This window comes from Manis pentadactyla, chromosome 9 (assembly GCF_030020395.1).
Source record: "Manis pentadactyla isolate mManPen7 chromosome 9, mManPen7.hap1, whole genome shotgun sequence".
In the NCBI taxonomy this organism is placed as follows: Eukaryota; Metazoa; Chordata; class Mammalia; order Pholidota; family Manidae; genus Manis; species Manis pentadactyla.
The window spans coordinates 126611185-126628697 of record NC_080027.1 but is presented as its reverse complement, the minus strand read 5'-3'; the positions used below and the strand labels follow the sequence as shown (position 1 = coordinate 126628697).

At 49.2% G+C, this 17513-nt stretch overlaps 2 long non-coding RNA genes across 2 annotated transcripts; both read right to left on the bottom strand.

Annotated features, from left to right (window-relative positions):
* Window positions 1–3451: 3451 nt before the first annotated feature.
* LOC118924580 (uncharacterized) lies at window positions 3452–8574 on the bottom strand. Its single transcript, XR_005029665.2, has 3 exons — window positions 7753–8574; window positions 5136–5297; window positions 3452–3726 (listed from the first exon to the last, which is right to left on the bottom strand). It is a non-coding gene; the product is annotated as an uncharacterized LOC118924580 (long non-coding RNA).
* An 834-nt stretch (window positions 8575–9408) lies between these two features.
* Window positions 9409–12937, bottom strand: LOC130684750 (uncharacterized). The gene is made up of 3 exons (XR_008999088.1): window positions 12123–12937; window positions 11543–11612; window positions 9409–9579 (listed from the first exon to the last, which is right to left on the bottom strand). It is a non-coding gene; the product is annotated as an uncharacterized LOC130684750 (long non-coding RNA).
* Between the last annotated feature and the right edge of the window lie 4576 nt (window positions 12938–17513).

The window sequence follows — 17513 nt, the reverse complement described above, 5'->3', positions numbered from 1 at the left end:
GAAAAATTTACTGTCGCGTCTCCTTCTCATTGAGCTCGAGTGAGTACTTCTGTCGCCTTCAGTGAACTGAGTCCACAGGAGATTTAACTAAACACCAGACCCAGTTTAAAAACTAAGTAAGTGTGTTTCCTATAAAGCAGGCGGCATTCAAAGGCATCTGTTTCCAAATGGCATGATTTTCGTAAAAGCTAAATCTTCCTTTCTGCTGCATGTAATTCAAAGCAACGTCTGGGCCCTGAAAACTCATTTACCTGGGCGGTGCCAGGAATGCAAAGCTCTCCTTAAACTGCAGACCTGAAGACCTTCCCGTTCAGCATGGGCTGCCGTACAAGACTGCTGCCTGCCCAGCATTTCAGTCATTTTGAAGATTATTCGAAAACAGAGATTCTTAACTGTTGAAAAAAATCTGGTATGTGATATGCATAAACCGAACACCCTCACATTCTACCGCAATAAACACACAGGTACACAAGAGGAGATGAAGACATCAGACAACTTTGAGGCATTCAGACGCCCTCGGGCATCTTTCTTCATAGCGATATTTCAAAATATATTGTCAATAAAGACTTTCAATGATGACTTCAAACATGCCTAGATATAACATATCAGCATATTATAACATGCCCTAGTAAAACATATAAAGCATAAACCACATTTATATAATGTACATGATTTTAATAATCAGCGTGAAAAATTAAGCAATCAAAACCAATGTTTGCAAACCCCCGTGTCAACAGCAAGGCAATTAAAAGACTGACATTTGATGGTTGATTCCATCTCACTAAAGCGTTCTGCAAAATTTCCACTCCCTCTTTAATTTTCAATTCCTCTACCCTCCCTGCTTCACAGCTCCTGGCTATTGGCTTTTACAATCTGTCCCCAGGGAGTGAGGAGTTATTACCCCTGTCGATGGAAGAGAAAAGGATGTTACTCCCGCATCTCCCTCGTCGGCTGCTGCAGATTCCTTGTGCTGATGGATAGCCTTCCTCGGAGAAAGGCGGCTGAGACGCTGTTAGTGCCCGGGGCCTGTCAGATCCGTCTCTACCCCCGCCCCTGGCGTTACTTACTGGAGTCGAGGGACACTCGGTGTCCCCAGAGTCAACCGAAAAACTCCAGAAGCAACACTGCGTGGGCCATTCTGCGGCTACAGGGTAAACGCCATGACGGACATCCAGGCCCCTTGGCGGACAGGGTGCTGTGGCTTCGCATCCTTGAGAGAACAGAAAATGCAAAAGTTTATTAGCAAAATCCTTCAATAGTCAAAATATTGTAACAACTTGGTATGGTGATAGCTGGTACTTAGAATTATCATGTATATAAATGTTGAATCACTGTGTTGTACACCTGAAACTAATGTAATGTAATACTGTGTGTCAACTACCCTTCAATAAAAAATAATTATCTAAAAAAAAAAAAAAAAAAAAATCCTTCAGAGTTGTACCAGGTTTATTTGTTAAGCATTGAGTAGAAAAGAAACATTGTGACGACGTTCGGTAAAGCAGAGGGAAGCTCTTGTGAAACGTTTTGGGCTGCCAGGCCACCTGTTCGCACTGTTTCCGATCATTTCATTCTCATTACTGTGATTTCACCATTACATCAGGACAGGGAAGACCCTGGAAATCTAGTTAATTCATGATTTTCAGACCCCCGTTTCTCTCCCTTTTTCCCTCTCCCTCGTATTCAGAATAGGGTAGCTGCTTCCATCCATTGTAAAAAATCATTATTTTAACATGATTTTACAACTTTTTATTATCAAAAAAGATTTTACATGGCTAAAAAGTAAATATTAATTTCTAGAATTCAGCCGTGAATTCCCCGTCCTAAGTATCCAGTGAGGCTCTAGACCACGAGGCTTTTCTTACAAAGGTGCACAGAGCCTCTCATTCCCTTTGTCTCTGGTTTGCCCCTCACATCTTCCTCTTACTTGCCTTTAACCTCTGTTTTGCCAATGGGTTTCAGCCCTGGGTAAGTTCACTATGGATTCAATGAGACCAAAGAAATGATAGTACAATGTTCTTGGGGTGAAAGGGTCATACCCAACTTCATTCCCACAGTGGCAGGTCAGTCACTGCAATCCCGTCCACTCAGAGCAAGTCTGCATGCAGCAAGCCGGTCTCTGCCTCTGAGCCCCTCGGCCCACACAGCCGTCCTTTGGGCCTCTGCCCTCAAAGCTGCCACCACTCCAGCCTCTGCTCTCTCTCCTGCAGCCCTATAGCCATGCCACTGTGTCACCCAGAGCACTGGGCAGAGCTCTTTTTATAGAGTCAGTAATGACGTATTGCCCACACGTGTGCAGTGAGCCAGCCAACCAGGGCCAGGTGAGAATCCTGGCCACAGGAACCTTCACTTTATCCACAACCTCCTACTTGTCCTTCCCCCTACCTGCCTTTAACCTAAGGTGGGTAGTCAGTGGGGGCTCAGGCGGTCTCCACTCGGGGGGCTGCCCTGCCCTGCAAGTTAGGAAGCCCACATTCTGATGAGGTCAATGTCAGAGTCACTGGGATCTGCAGTGGACTTCAGGATCCTGTGATCACACGCCCTTATCAGGAAAAATACTTCTGGTCTGGACCCTCAACCTGTGTCTATGTATTCATCCATAAAGTGCATACACTTACAGGCCCCAAATCCTCACCTGAAATCCAGAACCAACCGTGCCTTTGGAATTGTTCAGATTTTGGCAAAACAACAGAGAACATACACCATACATCCCATAACATTCCCAGTGGGGCATCGAGGGCAGCACCCTGTCCTGAAACACATCGAGACTTCTGCAGAGAACTGTCTGCTTATTCTGATGACTCACAATAATTGTGCTAAATAAAAGTTGTACGTACCCACACATTGTTCAGGTCAGTTCAGGCAGAGTCACTGTCTTGCCTGAGGGTTTCAGCCCCAGGAAAGTTCACTATAGATTCAATGAGACCAAAAAGTGACAGTGGAAGGTTCTTGGAGTGAAAGGGTTATACCCAACCTTATTTCCAGGTGGCAGGTCAGTCACTAGAATCCCGTCCACTCAGAGCGAGTCGGCCTGCAGCAAGCGGGTCTCTGCCTCTGGGCCCCTCTGCCCCACAGCCGTCTCAGTCTCTGTCCTCAGCGCTGCCGCCACTCCAGTCTCTGCTCTCCTGCAGCCCTGCAGCCCTGCCACCATGTTGCCTCAAGCACTGGGTGGGGCTCTTCATACAGAATCAATAGTAATGTATTGCCCACACGTGTAGTGAGCTAGCCAACCAGGGCCAGGTGAGAATCCTGGCCACAGGCACCTTCACTTTATCCACACTCACCAAGTGAATTACAAAATAACTTCTGACTTTCAGAGCTTTTTTGGGCACCAGGACTGTGGACATAAGGAACTGTGAAGCTTTACTACTATCTTAGGAATGATACCAAACGTGCAAAAATATAGATAGAAGGGGGATGAGATAAAGATGGAGAAAGGAGCATTTTCCTTTTGTATATGCACCGAGCACACACTTCATTTGGGCACCCACTAGACACCTGTAGACCCACTACTCTCAGGAAAGGGTACCAGAGGCAAAGGCCCAGGTGGAAATCACCCGGCAGGGTGAGCCGATCCTCAGGACACAGGGCCACGGAGCCGCTTCCAGGGCTCTTCTGCTTCTGCTTACAGAAGAGGCAAAACCTCTCACCGTCTGTACTTAAAAGCCAGTGCCCAGCCAGCCCTCTTGACTCCTCATGCACACACGGTGCCTTTGGAGGCAGACGTACCTATAGTCAGGAAGAAAGGGGAGAAGAGGTCAAGGTCTGCACATAAACATGGTGAACTGAAAACACAACTTATTTGGTGACCTGATTTGTTTATGCATGACTGGGGGACATGCATCGTTTCAATTTTGTGTTTGCTGAAACTCTTCCCAGTGACTAGGATAAACACCAATTTCATTTTTCTAGAATTGACCCAGCCTTACCATCTCTGGTAGTAATATTTTAGTATGAGTCAATAATCTATCTTTCGGAGTGACCTCTGTTACCTGAAAATGGGCCAGGTGAATTGAGGAGCAAAAAAAGTTGAAGCACATGGATGAAAGGTATGCTTTTTGCTTGAAATCCTCAGTGAAGTAAGTTTAAAATTGTAACATAAAGCACTTTCCAGAAAGAGCTACCATTCATCATGTGTGTCTCTTGCCTCAACCCTGACGGTCAGGCCTCCGCTCACCCTTATTCGCACTTCCCTTTAGTGAGAAGAACATCAGGACGCCAGTGAAGGATTAGTGATGTCAGGACTCCCCCCAACAATTCCCCCACCTCCGGCTGCTCCTGTTTCCTTTCCTCTAAATTTCTCCTCCGTCTTATATTTATTTTGCCTGTACTTAGACCATAGGACAGTGATTTTTCCCATCAGTAGTTGACATCCCAGGGACAGCACGAAAAACTCAAGCAGAGAGGAGACCCGCCCCACACCCCACCCGCTCCTCACCCCTCTGCCCCCCACCCCTGCAGTCCCCACCCCACAAAGGGCCCACAAAGGGACGAAAAATAATCTTTGTGGATTAATGCAAAAGTTGTAGAAGTTCACACCAGCTGAGTTCTTAGTCACAAGTATCTCAGTTTGACCCTCCCAAGTACCAAATAAAGTAGCCACATTACCAAAGCTGTTTTAACTCTAGGGTCAGTACTGCATGCCCAGAGGGATCCTATTTGCCTGTAATTTGTGCTTACTTAATATCAGCATTATAAAAATGTCCTGAGCCTCTTTTTCTTTCCAACAAAAACAGGCTTTTTACACCCAGAATCTGGAGGTTCCTTGAAGGCTCGATCAATCTCAGGCCCAAACACAAAATCTGCCCTAAACACAAAGCCTGCTGTAAACAGCAATGACTATGGAGATTTTAATTCTCCACCCAAAGTTCTCCTAGAAAAAAAGGGAGATTGATATCTTCTATTTTGCCTCCACGGTAAAACATATTTCTTAGCTTACTATATTTTTGTCTCTCATTCATGTCACAGAGTAGACAAAAAAATGCCTCATAGTAAAGACAATGTCCGACTCCAACTGGGTGGCCCAGAAGAAATTACAGTTCCAGGGCCTCTGCAGCACGTCAGATGAATTCCAGCCACACTTCCGGGAGGTCATTCAGTCCCTCCACCGATAGAGAAATATGCAAATAACTAGTCACCTGGTCTGCAGCAGGGCGAGTTCTGGAGTTGTGCCATCCAATAGAAATGTGCCCGGGAGGGCTGTAAGACCAAAGAGCTAGGTGTGCAGGGGGAGCCGAGCGGGCACGAGGCAGAACCTGCTCGCAGCTCTGTGTCTGTCCCACGGGTCCGACTCTGCCGACCTGTGGGAACCTCACATAAGTGGAGTCAGACTTGGGGAGCTGCCTCCTGGACCCGTGCTGTGGGCCAATCCCATCCGCATCCAAAAGTTTTAACAGAGAAATCAAATGGGGGATGAGAAGCCTGACAATGTGTGGGGAAGTTGGGGTTCCTATGGCCGGGATCCTCACTGAACTTAAGCCACCTGATGATGTAACTGGCCTGCTGCTGGGCTGCCGCGTCCACACCCGTAGGCAAGAAGCTATTACTGCGCTATATGGAGAGCCCCGCCCGGTGCTCTGGGCGGAGGCGGAGACCCTAGTGCTCCACCTACCCGCCGGGAGAACAAGCCGGGTAATAAACCCTTTCCACCCCAAAGAACGTTTTGCTGTCGATTTCTTTGGTCACACTGAATCCATAGCGAACTTGCCTGGAGCTGAAACCCATTGGCAAGACACAATGTTTTCACAAATAGTATCTGCCATTCACATCGGTCCTGTTTTTTTTTTAAGTAAATTTTAAGATTCTTTCTCTCTACGGGAATGATAGAAGTCAAGGTCTCTGGCGGGTTCTAGCCATTATCCCTGGAAATTCTCAAGGCAAAGAAGGTTGCTGCTTACTTTTAACTGCGTCTAGCTTTCACATTCCATGTTGCCCTGACCCACACTGACACCACAAATTAAACAATCTGAGAATATCTATATGAAGATTAAGTTTTAAAAATCACTTAAAAATGTAGCCATAAAAGAATAAAATACTGTACGATTCCACTTACACAAAGTTCCTAGAGTCACCAAATCAGAGACAGAATGTGCCGGTGCTTGTCCGGGGCTGGGGGCGGGAGAGGGGGGATCAGGGTTCAATGGGGACAGAGCTTCAGTCTGGGACCGTGAAAGCTCCCGGAGATGGGTAGCGGTGGTTGCACAACTCTGTGAATGTAATTAATTATCAATGAATTTACAATACCTGAAAATGGCTAAAATGGTACATTTTATGCATGTTTTACCACAATAAAAAAAATGGGTAGTTTGCCTCAGTGCACAAATGCACTACTCAATGGAATTGGACAACACTACACGCTGTGGGGCAGGTTGGATAACGGCAGGAAAAGACACCCGGGTCCTAATCCCCGGAACCTGTGGGTGCCACCGTATGTTGGCAAAATAGCCTTGGCAGATGGGATTCAGTTGCGGATGTTGAGATGGGTAGATAATCCTGGATGGTCTGGGTGGGCCCTAATGACGTCACACATGCCCTTGGGAGAGGAGGGCGGAGGGACGTTTGGCATCTGAGGGAAGGAGGAGGCGGAAGGTCAGAGGAGGCGGGTGTCCTGCTGGCTGTGAAGCCCGGGGAAGGGGACCCGAGCCCAGCCATGCAAGCAACGCGCCTCTGGAAACCGGAAGAGGTGAGGAAATGGATTCCTCCGGCCTCCCAGGGCGCACAGCTCTGCCGACCCCTTGATTTCAGTCCAGCGAAACTGATTTCCAACTACGCCTCCAGAATTCTAAGGGAATGGAAGGGTAATGTTTCAAGCCATCACGTTTGTAGCAATTTGTTATAGCAGCCACAAGAAACTTACATGTATATGTGTGATGTGCATATATTTAAATAATATCTTTCTTTTTGCAATACGTATTAATAGTCACCATGCTGTACAAATTTTGAACCTCATACTTTAACAGTAAAACTATGCTTTTGACACAAAATGCCTTATATGTCAGGTATATTCCCATTTTTTTTTTAAGGTTGTAACATCTCCTGACATCAAGCAGCAGGGTTTTTATTTTTATATCTTTTTAAGATTTACATAATGTTACACATTTTCTTTGATCATGGAAGGTACAATGTTTTTTCCTTTCAGTTTTTGTATAATTCCAGCTAATTACAGATGTTATCATTTTTTGAACAGCTTTCTTGTAACATTTAATGTTTAACTTTCCCTTAACCTTTTTGGCCAGAGACGTAGGTTACATGCTAGGTGCTAGACAGGAAATGGCATAAGACAGTGTGTGGGCTAAGCGTGTGGGCTATGATTTTTACTTTAAGCGTGTAAGATTATATAGTGTTTAAGATATGTGTCTAAAATATGTAGCTAAGGCTATATAAAGTTTAAGCAGGTTATATAAATGCAAACTAGGCATATTCCCATTTTTTATCTTAGAAAGCTCTCTATTAAAGGTATCAAATCATACCGGTATCTCTGAATTATAATCAAATAATTCTATTTGAAAATTCAACATTTAAAATGCCCAGGAAAAACCTAACAGAAGCAAACTATTCCTAATCTATCACCTAAAATATTCTAATACATCCCAAAAGGCATTCAAAACCCAAATCAGATTTCCTTTAAATAGAGGAGGCAAAGAGAATATATTTAAACTTCCTCAAATTTGCATCTATTCTGGGTTCAGCACACACTTAGGTGGGAATAGCTTCTAAGAAGAGGGAACATTAAGTGAGCATAGAAGGACCTAATACCCTCCTAAGCCTTGGGAAAGCAACATGCAATCCATCCTAAGTCACTGTGGGAGGCCCCAGCACTGAAGACATCCCTCAAGCTTATTCAGTATTCTCCGTGTGAGTCATTGATTCCTTCATGGAAATCTAAAATGATATTTCAAAAGCAATATTAAAATATTGCCTTTCCATACACAAATTGTGGAATTGTTATGCATGTATATTTTTCAAGTTCCTATTTCCAAGTGGTACAAAGCCAGAAGGCGGTCTCTCCAGCCTCCCCCCACCCACCCCATGCCCCTGGCACTCTCCTCCTCCAAAAGGAGTTGCTAAACCAGGAACCCGCTCCCCCCTCCAAGCTCTGTGCCTCCTTTAGGAAGCCCAGGAAGGGGGTCGCATAGAACACCTGTAAGCTGTCGGTACTCAACGGAGAAGCTAATAAATAATATGAATGTCTCTATTAAAACTCTGCAGATCTTATCTCCTCTCCTGATAACTGCTCAAATATGCCCCCTTGTCTCCATTTCATCACCTCCATTCTTGCCTAAGTTACTATTATTTCACACCGGGTTTATTGCAAGATCCCCCTTCCTGACTCCTCTTTATCCTCCTTAGGCCCTTCTAATTCATTCTCCATTGGACAACCTGGATTCTCGGCAGTAAATGCTAATCTGGCCATAGCACCCATTCCCTGTCCTATGAAGACGCGTCAGTGACTTCTCATTGTCATCTGGTAGGATGGAAATTCCTGGCAAGGCCCACAGAGGCCTCCCGTGCTGCCCTCCCAGCCGCACCCGGCTTCCCACCCCACGGGCTCTCTGCCCCTGGGCACCCTTCAGCTGCCCGAGGACTTGGCCTCAGCCGACACCCCCCCTTCTTCTGGGCTGGTCGCCGGTGAGAGAGGCGTCGTGAGGAGCGGGCAAGTCAGAACTCTCCAAGCCCTTAGAACAGCACTCGAGCCGCCGAGAGCGTCCGCAGGCCTTGCTGGAAAGGCAGTGCTCGCCCTGCAGGTCTCGGTCCGCGATTTCCACAGCAGAGCTTCCGACTCCCCGGCCTGCATCAGGTTTCCTTGTTTATACTCGCAGAACTCTGTAAAAGGGATTTCATCTCAATTTGTAATTATACCACCTACTTATGTGGTTATTTAAGCCTGTTTTCCTCATTATACCTTAATGTCAAAGACATCAGGGTCTTTGCTTTTCATCGCCTAACGAAGGTTTAATGAGGCAAGTTTTGCATAATCGCACAGCACTACAATGTAAAGAGTGACTAGACTGATGCAAAACACGGCCTTATGACACAGACTCCTGGGCTCCGCCGGGGCAGTTCGTTGAGTCAGCTCGAGCCGCCGCAGGGCCGCGGAGGAAACCGCCCCCAGGCCCCAGGACGGTGTGGGCTGCATTTGAAGCGTCCAGGCTGGGCTCAGCTCAGTGGCCCCCCACGCACACAGCTGCAGTTGACTGCTGTTTGGGCACAGGCCTGCCCCACGTGTCTCCCATCCTCTGCCTGGGACAAGAATCCAGGTCCTGTGTGCAAGCACATTTAGGGCCCTAGCACACAGAACCTCTACCTCGGTTAGGGATTGAGTTTGCTCTTCTCGGTTCTCACACGGTTTCTGCAGAAACAATGAACTGAAAAGCAGAGACACAATAGTGAAGCAGGGTGGAATTGGTATTTGCAGACACTCCAAGGGAGGAGCAGGCCAGAGTCAAGGTAGATGAAGGCCCTGAACTTTTAGGGGAGGGTCCATTTATCATCTCCTGGCTGGGAGGAGCCTCTTTGACAGACAGGGTGAGGTCATTTGATTGACAGCTCTAGTTATTCACCCATTCCTCTTGGTGCACGCGTCTTTTCCCAGAATGCACACAGAAAAGCCCAGGGGATGGGGAGCAAAACCACAATTTTATTTTAATGAGATTGTGATGAGGTGTGGTTTGAGCTGTTCTTAGCTTTGTTCATTGCACTGGTTGGGACTGGCTGGGACCAGTTTGTCCTGGTCCCAAAGCAAAGCCTTTGTTGTCTCCACATGGAACCCCCTAACTGGATGGAAATGTCTACAAATCATGTGTCTGATAAATGATTGATATCCTAGGCACATAAAAAAAAACCCCTACAACTCAACAACAAAAAACAAACCAATTTTTAAAATGGGCAAGAACTTGAGTTGACATTTGTTCATAGAAAATATGGAAATGGCCAAGAAACACATGAGAAGATGCTCACCATCCCTAGTCACTAGGGAAACGTGAATCAGAAGCACAGTGAGATACCACTGCATACACACACGGATGGGAATTATTAAAAAGTAAAGTGAAAAAACAAATAAACAGAAAACAACAAGTGCTGACAAGGATGTGGAGAAATCACAATCCTTGAGCACCTCTAATGAGAATGTAAAATGGTGCAGCCGCTGGGGACGACAGTCTGTTGTTTTCCCAGAAAATTAAACAGAGAATGACCACATAATCCAGCCACTTCTTGGAATGCACCCCAAAGAACTGACAGCAGGGGCTTGAACATATGGTCACACACCCATGTGCACAGCAGCATGACTCACAACAGCCAAAAGGTAGAAACAACCCAGTCATCCATCAACAGATGAAGGGATAAACCAAACGTGGTACACATACAGTGGAAGGTTATTCAGTCCCAAACGGGAATGAAATTCTGACAAATGCCGTGATGTGGTTGGACCTTGGGGACATTATGCTAAATAAGCCAGTCACAAAAGGACAAATACTGTATGATTTCACTTACATGAATTACATAGAGTCATCAAAGACGTAAAGGAGGAGGAGCTGGGGTAGGGGGATGGGGAGTTGTTGAGGGGGGACAGACCAGTTTGGAAAGATGCATAAAGGTCTGGAGACACATGGTGGTGACATCCATCATGTGCCAATGTACCTAATGCCTTTAACTATACAGATTAAAATGGTTAAAATGGTAAATTTTATATTATGTATATTTTACCACAATGAAATATATATATGTTTAGAAAAGGACCTCCCAGATGGCTCTCAGAAAGCCCCTGCCCTATGCCCATATTGTACCAGGTTAGAATCGTACCAACAGAATGTGGCAGAAGTGATGGCCTTTCGTTTCTGAGGTTAGGTTATAAAAGCCCTGCGGCTTCGGCCTGGTGCTCACTCCAGGGACAGTCAGCTGCCCAGGTAGGAGCAGAACCGCGGAAAGGCCGCAAGGTGAGGCGCCACCTTTTGCTGTTTGCCACGGGAGTGACCTGGTCTCAGGGGCTGCAGCTCCCGCCGAATGCTCGGGGGCAATGTCCTGAGGCCTTGGGCCAGACCCTCTCAGCTAAAATCATCCCACTGGGCAACTGCTGGCACATTCTGACCCTCCTAGGAGTGTCTGCGGTCTTAGGGAGCTGACTGTGGGGGTACTTGTTACACAGAGACAGGGGAGGAAGGGGAAGGGCGGGGAGGCCGAAGGGCCGGGTCGGGGCTGCCGCAGCCTTCCGGGCACCGGCTGGGTCTGCACGCGGGTGGTCGTGGAGGGCGGCGGGAGCGCCTCCGAGGGGTCTCCCCAGGGCGGAGCCACAGGGCTTGGCACAGGATGGGATGTGGGCAGGGGTGCAGGGTGGCAGTGCAGGCAGACGCCCGGGTGTCTGACGTGCTGCCCGCACCCGCGGGGGGTCCTCAGGAGGCCGGCTGCCACGTCGCCCTGGCTCGCTGCCCCTGGCACCGTGGCCTGGAAGCCCCCCCACCCCTCACCCCACCCCGCAGGCCTGACCGCCCCGCCTGGTCCCGTGCGGGCCACGCTGTCCCTCCGCCCCGAAGCCCCAGAGCACATGGACCCGCTTCTTTGGAGCGCTTGCGGGGTGTGCAGCTACTTGTCTTCACTCCTGTCACTTCTAGCTTGACCTCCTTGAGGAAGAAACGTGTCTTTTCCATCCTTCCCCCTCCAAGGCGAGGGTAACCCGGGAAACTGCTCTGGGGTAAAAACCTGTAGGCCGCTGGGGGGCCCTTCCCGAAGCCCGGGCGCCTGACACACTTGGATGAACTCACCCTCCGAGGACCCCCCTGCTCGCCGCTGGGGCTGCCTGGGTCCCGGCCTTGGCCAGGTCTGCGGACAGAGAGGCCCAGGGATCTCGGCCCGCAGGCGCCGCCGGGGCCCATGAGCCGGGCCGACGCCAGCCCCGGGGCCTCCCGGCGTCCCCACACGCGCCCTTCCAGAGCCCTCGCCCCCCGCAGCGGTTCTGACCCCGTTTGGGGTTCCTGATGATCCTACCTTGCCTGACCCAGGAGAGCTATCGTCCAATCTGATAAAAGAAAAGAAAATGGGAAAACCCTAGTTCCTAAGCGTGTCACATTTCCGTCTGTGTGCTCACCCCCGCAAGCGACATCAGGAGCCAAAGCGGCGGCAGGGCTACTCACCTGTTACCGGAGTCTCAGCTAAAACAAATTATTGTCATGACTAGGTTATAACCCTTAAAAAAAAATCCCCCAATGGAAATGCTAACAGCTCGTTGACTGTAATGAGAGCCATGGCAGCAGGCACGGCGGAGCTAACGTGGTCGTTCGGCCCCGAGGAGGCACCAGGCAGTGCGCGCCGCGGGTGAGGACCAAGCGCCCTGGGCTGAGACTCCTCCTCCTCCGGGTTCCCAGTCAAGCCCGGCCGAACCCAGTTCATTTCTTTACATGACCTGCCTTGCACGTTGCGAGGATGCACCACCCCTGCGGGGCGGCTGACACAGAGGGGAGGTCAGCGCCCCGCTCCAGCAGACGGGGCGCCTGCAGCCTCCGATGCAGCCCCGCAGGCAGGGCCTGTTACCACAAACAGACAAGCTGCTGGCTCGCAGCTCCCATCTATTTCCGGAGACTGTTTACCTACATGAAATCTCTTATCCACCGGGGCAGGGTTCAAAGCTCAAAAGATAAATGCAGTCAGCTGCAAAAAAGATGCAAGCTCAGAGAAATAAAGGAGAAAGGACAAAGTTAGATTAATCCGAGGAAAAAAAGTTTCAATGCCACCAAAATTACATGGCATTCTTTTAGACCGTCAATAAATTTTAATTCTAAAAGTTCGAAGGTGCTATTTAAGGGAACTGACTGATAGCTAATATTCTCGCCAGCGTCGTCTCCTTGCAAGTTCAGGAGGGCAAGCGCCCCGAGGGGCAGACCACCCCGCCTCCCTCCGGCCGTTACAGGTACCGCCGGACTGAGGCCCCAGAAACAGGTCTGGGGATCCCCTGGACTAGTGGTGACGCCTGGTAGGGCTCACTCAGACCCGTCCTCACGTTGGTTACCATATGTCTAGGGATTTCGCTCACCGCTGTCACCCTTGAATGATGTTCTACGAAGAGTGGGTCCCAATGTCCGGGGCATCTCTTGTAGGTTCTACAACAGTGGTTCTTTCCATCAGCTCCCCTAGGGGGAAGCTCTCGTTTGACTTTTCAACCTTAGGTGCAGAGGGTGGGCTCACCACACTCAACTCATGGCATATCATGATCACTGGTCCATAGACATACCCTCTCTGTAGCGTTTTAAACCCCTTTGACCTGCCACTCTCTCCTCCCACCGCCGGCAGCGAGTCCAAGGTGTTTGCTGTTTACTTTGCTTGTTTGGACGTCAGGTGCCACTGCGTTGTGTCCGTTTATTTGTCTTCCTGCTCATGACCCTCTTACTCCGGATGCCTCGCATTCATGTCACAGTCCAGCCCTCGTCTATGTGCGTTTTCATGGTTTACATGTTTTAAAGGACTATCAGAGATAGAATCTTGGTGTTGTAATTTTTTATTAAACATTTCTATTGTGGGATTTTTTTCTGCATTGTTGCTCCTCTTTTCTCCTTACCTGCCTGCACCCTCAGCAGGTGAGCAGTGCTGACAGTGGGTGGGCTGTGTCTCCACACGTTTCTCCTGGACTGTTCAATCCCTCAAACTGGGGAATACACACACGTGTGTGTGTGTGTGTGTGTGTGTGTGTGTGTGTGTGTGTGTGTTTAATGAAACTACACCCATCATCCCTGCCTCTGCAGTCTGCTTTTCTCTTTTACGAATATATGTCATGGTCATCCTTCCAGTCTAGGAGCTGCAGTTTTCTTTTTAATAGTTGCAGGACCTTTCAGCAGCTCACTCAGCCATTTCCCCACAGATGGCCATTTAGGTTGTGCTCAGTTGTTTACCATCACAAACAAAGCTGCAACAAATATTTGTGCACATGAATCCATACATGCAGGTGCTTTTATTTTTATAGGATAGATTCCAAGGAATGTGCATGCATTTGTTACTTATACAAATGGCATTAGGTATATATGCATGTCTTCTTTCACTCACCACTGTATGTGAGGCCTATCAGGGCCTGATTTGTAAGCATGTTATGTGGCTTCCGACAGCTAGTATAATACTGCATAGTATTTTACTTCATCTATCACTCCACAGATGATTTAATGTAGCAGCACAATGTGTAAGGTACTTTTCAAATGCTACCGAAAGGCAAAGATGCTTAAAAATAAAGCACCAAATAGAAAAGAGGTAATTCCAGCCTTTTCAAACTCTTAACAAATTTCATTTTGGGAAATCATGTGACCCACCTGGGCACAGAGAGAAAAGGGACTACAGGGCATAGGGGAGCCCTCCACTATGTACCAGGCCCTTTAGAAAAAGCTTATTTGGTGCTCAACACAAACCTTGGAGGAGGTACTTCACCCACTGATTGGATAAGAAACTGACAGACAGACAGGCTAGGGGCATTCCTCACACTGCGGCAGGGCTGCGACCCAGTCACGTCCACCTGCTTCCAGTGCCTGTCCCTTCCCACCTCCCCTTGGGAGTTTCAGCCAGAGCAGCGGGGTAAGTCCGCTTTTGGAAAGGATGCGTGAGTGGCTCGGGGGACCGTGCAGGGAGGCACATAAGGTGTCATGAGATTTTCAGTCCACAGTTTCACCCAAGGATTCTGAGAACACTAAAAAGTGGTATTCTTCCCAACAAAAAGTAATGGGTTTACATTAATATCCCAAGAAGCTCTAAAAGTCTAACAAATTCATACAGCTTTTGTGGGACGATTACAGTGGAGACAGGAACGACATGATTAGGGTGGTGTTCAGTGTTCCTGGGTCAGCCGAGATGCAGGCCTGACTAGCAAAGGGAAGGCATCGGGGGTGTGTGCAGCAGCGGGACCCCGAGGAGACGGCTGTCATGGCATCTCCTGCCTGTCCCCAAGTACAGGGCACCGAGCTGGCGGTGCACGGTGGCCAGCGTGCGCACAGAACCTAGAAACCAGCAGAGCCCAGTCATCCGCAGCGGTGACAGGCGCGCAGCCAGGCCATGGGAGGAGCACAAAGGGGTGAACCAACCGGGACCACAGGGGAAACCTGCGCCCAGATCCCGGTCAAACCGGCACCGACACCACTCTGGAGTTTCACAGGGACCTGGGCCCCGGCACCCTGGCTCGCCTGCTGGGTGCCCGGAGGACAGCGAGCCGCCCTCCCTGCTGCCAAGGGGGTGGGCAGCCCGGCCTCAGCTCTGCGGGGAGGAAGCTGCCGGGCCCGTCGCCCGCACTCAGGAAGCGCTCGCAGCGCCACTTGCCCACTTGGTGCATGTGGGTCACTTGCCAGCCAACCCATGACCCGATGGCCGGAGGCGCTGTGTGGGTGGCAGGCGTTCCCATGGGGGCTCTGAGGCCAGGCTTCCTACACCAAGGCCAAGCAAGCAGCAGTTTGCTCCAGGCCCCCAGGGCCCCCTGCTTCCCCACGCAGGGCTGTCCTCCGCCTTCCCAGGATGAAGGGGCTGCAGGAGGGGACCCGGAGAAAATGGCCTTAAAAGGCCTGCGGCAGGAGGAGGCCAGACTCTGGGTGACGCCCCCAGGGGCAGCCAGTGGGCAGACTGGCAGCAGGTGCAGAGGGAAGAGGGCACCCAGCTCGAAGGGCCATCTTCCTTTGCCAGCTGTCAAAGGTTTCCTTTTCAGTGGAGGTGAAATTCACATTACACTGCTTTGAAGTGACCAATTCAGTGGCATTAGTATCATCACAGAGTCGTGCAACCACCCCCCTAGTTCTGAAACATTTTCATCCCCCAAAATAAAATCCTGCACCTCTTAGGCAGCTGCTCGTCTGTGCTCCCTCCCCGCCACCCTGGCGGTCTGCCTGGGCATTTCACAGATGGAGGCACACACGTGGCCTCTGGTGTCTGGCTTCTCTCAGCAGTGTTCTCACTGCTGTAGCAATATCAGGGCTTCATTCCTCTTTATGGCCAAATAATATTCCATGGTAAGGATGTCCCACAAGTTGTTCATCCAGTCACCTGCAGAAGGACATCTGAGTGTTTCTGCCCTTTGGCTACCAGGAGCGGTGCCTCCAGGAACACACGTGTCTGTCACAGGGAATTTAAGCTGAAGTGTGCCTGAGGAAGTCAGAAAAGGATAAGGGTGAGTGGGGACAGACTGGACACCAGAACCTACAGCCAGCACGAGAGTCTGATGAAGGGACGACTGAGTCCAGAAGGGGGACAGGGCAGTGCACCGCAGTGTGACGGCACACAGACAGCAGGCGCACAGCAGGGAGGATCCAAGCACACTAAGGTCGCCGCCTTTTCCAGGGAGGTGATGATGAAGCCAGGAAGTGAGGCAGCACAAGGCTGAAGTTTAGAAAATAAATTGGGGGTTGAGTTTGAGGTCCCACTGGCCACTCAGAGAGAGATACCCAGTTGGCATTCAGAAACCCCACCCAGGAGAGAGTGCTGGGCTGAGCAGCCAGGGAGGAGAGACTGTGCCACTGAGACACAGGGCTGGCACGCTGGGGGACCTGCCTGGCAGGAGAGTGGCTTCCAGTCCACTGCAAGCGCTGTCGGCTTCCAGGGCCGCCGCTCCTGTTCTCTGAGCCTGGACTTCTCCAGTCCAGGTCAGATGATGCCACCCAAAAGACAACAACAACAAATGCTGGTGAGGATGTGGAGAAAGGGGAACCCTCCTACACTGCTGGTGGGAATGTAAACTAGTTCAACCATTGTGGAAAGCAGTATGGAGGATCCTCAAAAAACTAAAAATAGAAATACCATTTGACCCAGGAATTCCACACCTAGGAATTTACCCTAAGAATGCAGGAGCCCAGTTTCAAAAAGACATATGCACCCCTCTGTTTATCGCAGCACTATTTACAGTAGCCAAGAAATGGAAGCAACCTAAGTGTCCATCAGTAGATGAATGGATAAAGAAGAGGTGGTACATATACACAATGGAATATTATTCAGCCATAAGAAGAGAACAGATCCTACCATTTGCAACAACATGGATGGAGCTAGAGGGTATTATGCTCAGTGAAATAAGCCAGGCAGAGAAAAACAAGTACCAAATGATTTCACTCATCTGTGGATCATAAGAACAAAGCAAAAACTGAAGGAACAAAATGGCAGCAGACTCACAGAACCCAAGACTGGACTAACAGTTACCAAAGGGAAAGGGACTGGGGAGGGTGGGTGGGTAGGGAGGGAGAAGGGGGAAAATGGGGCATTACAATTAGCACACACAATGTAGTGGGGGCCCAGGGAAGGCAGTGTATACAGAGAAGACAGGTGATTCTATAGCATCTTGCTGTGCTGATGGACAGTGACTATGGTGGGGTGTGGGGGGGACTTGATGGTGGGGGGAGTCTAGTAACCATAATGTTGTTCAAGTAATTGTACATTAACGATATCAAAATTTTAAAAAAAAAATATATATATATATATATATAAAGGGGGAGGGGGCTGTCAGGATTTTAGAGCCGGCAGCTGGTAGATGGTATTATTCAGCAGAAACACCTAAAGGTGGGGTTTGTTTCCCTGCCCCACTG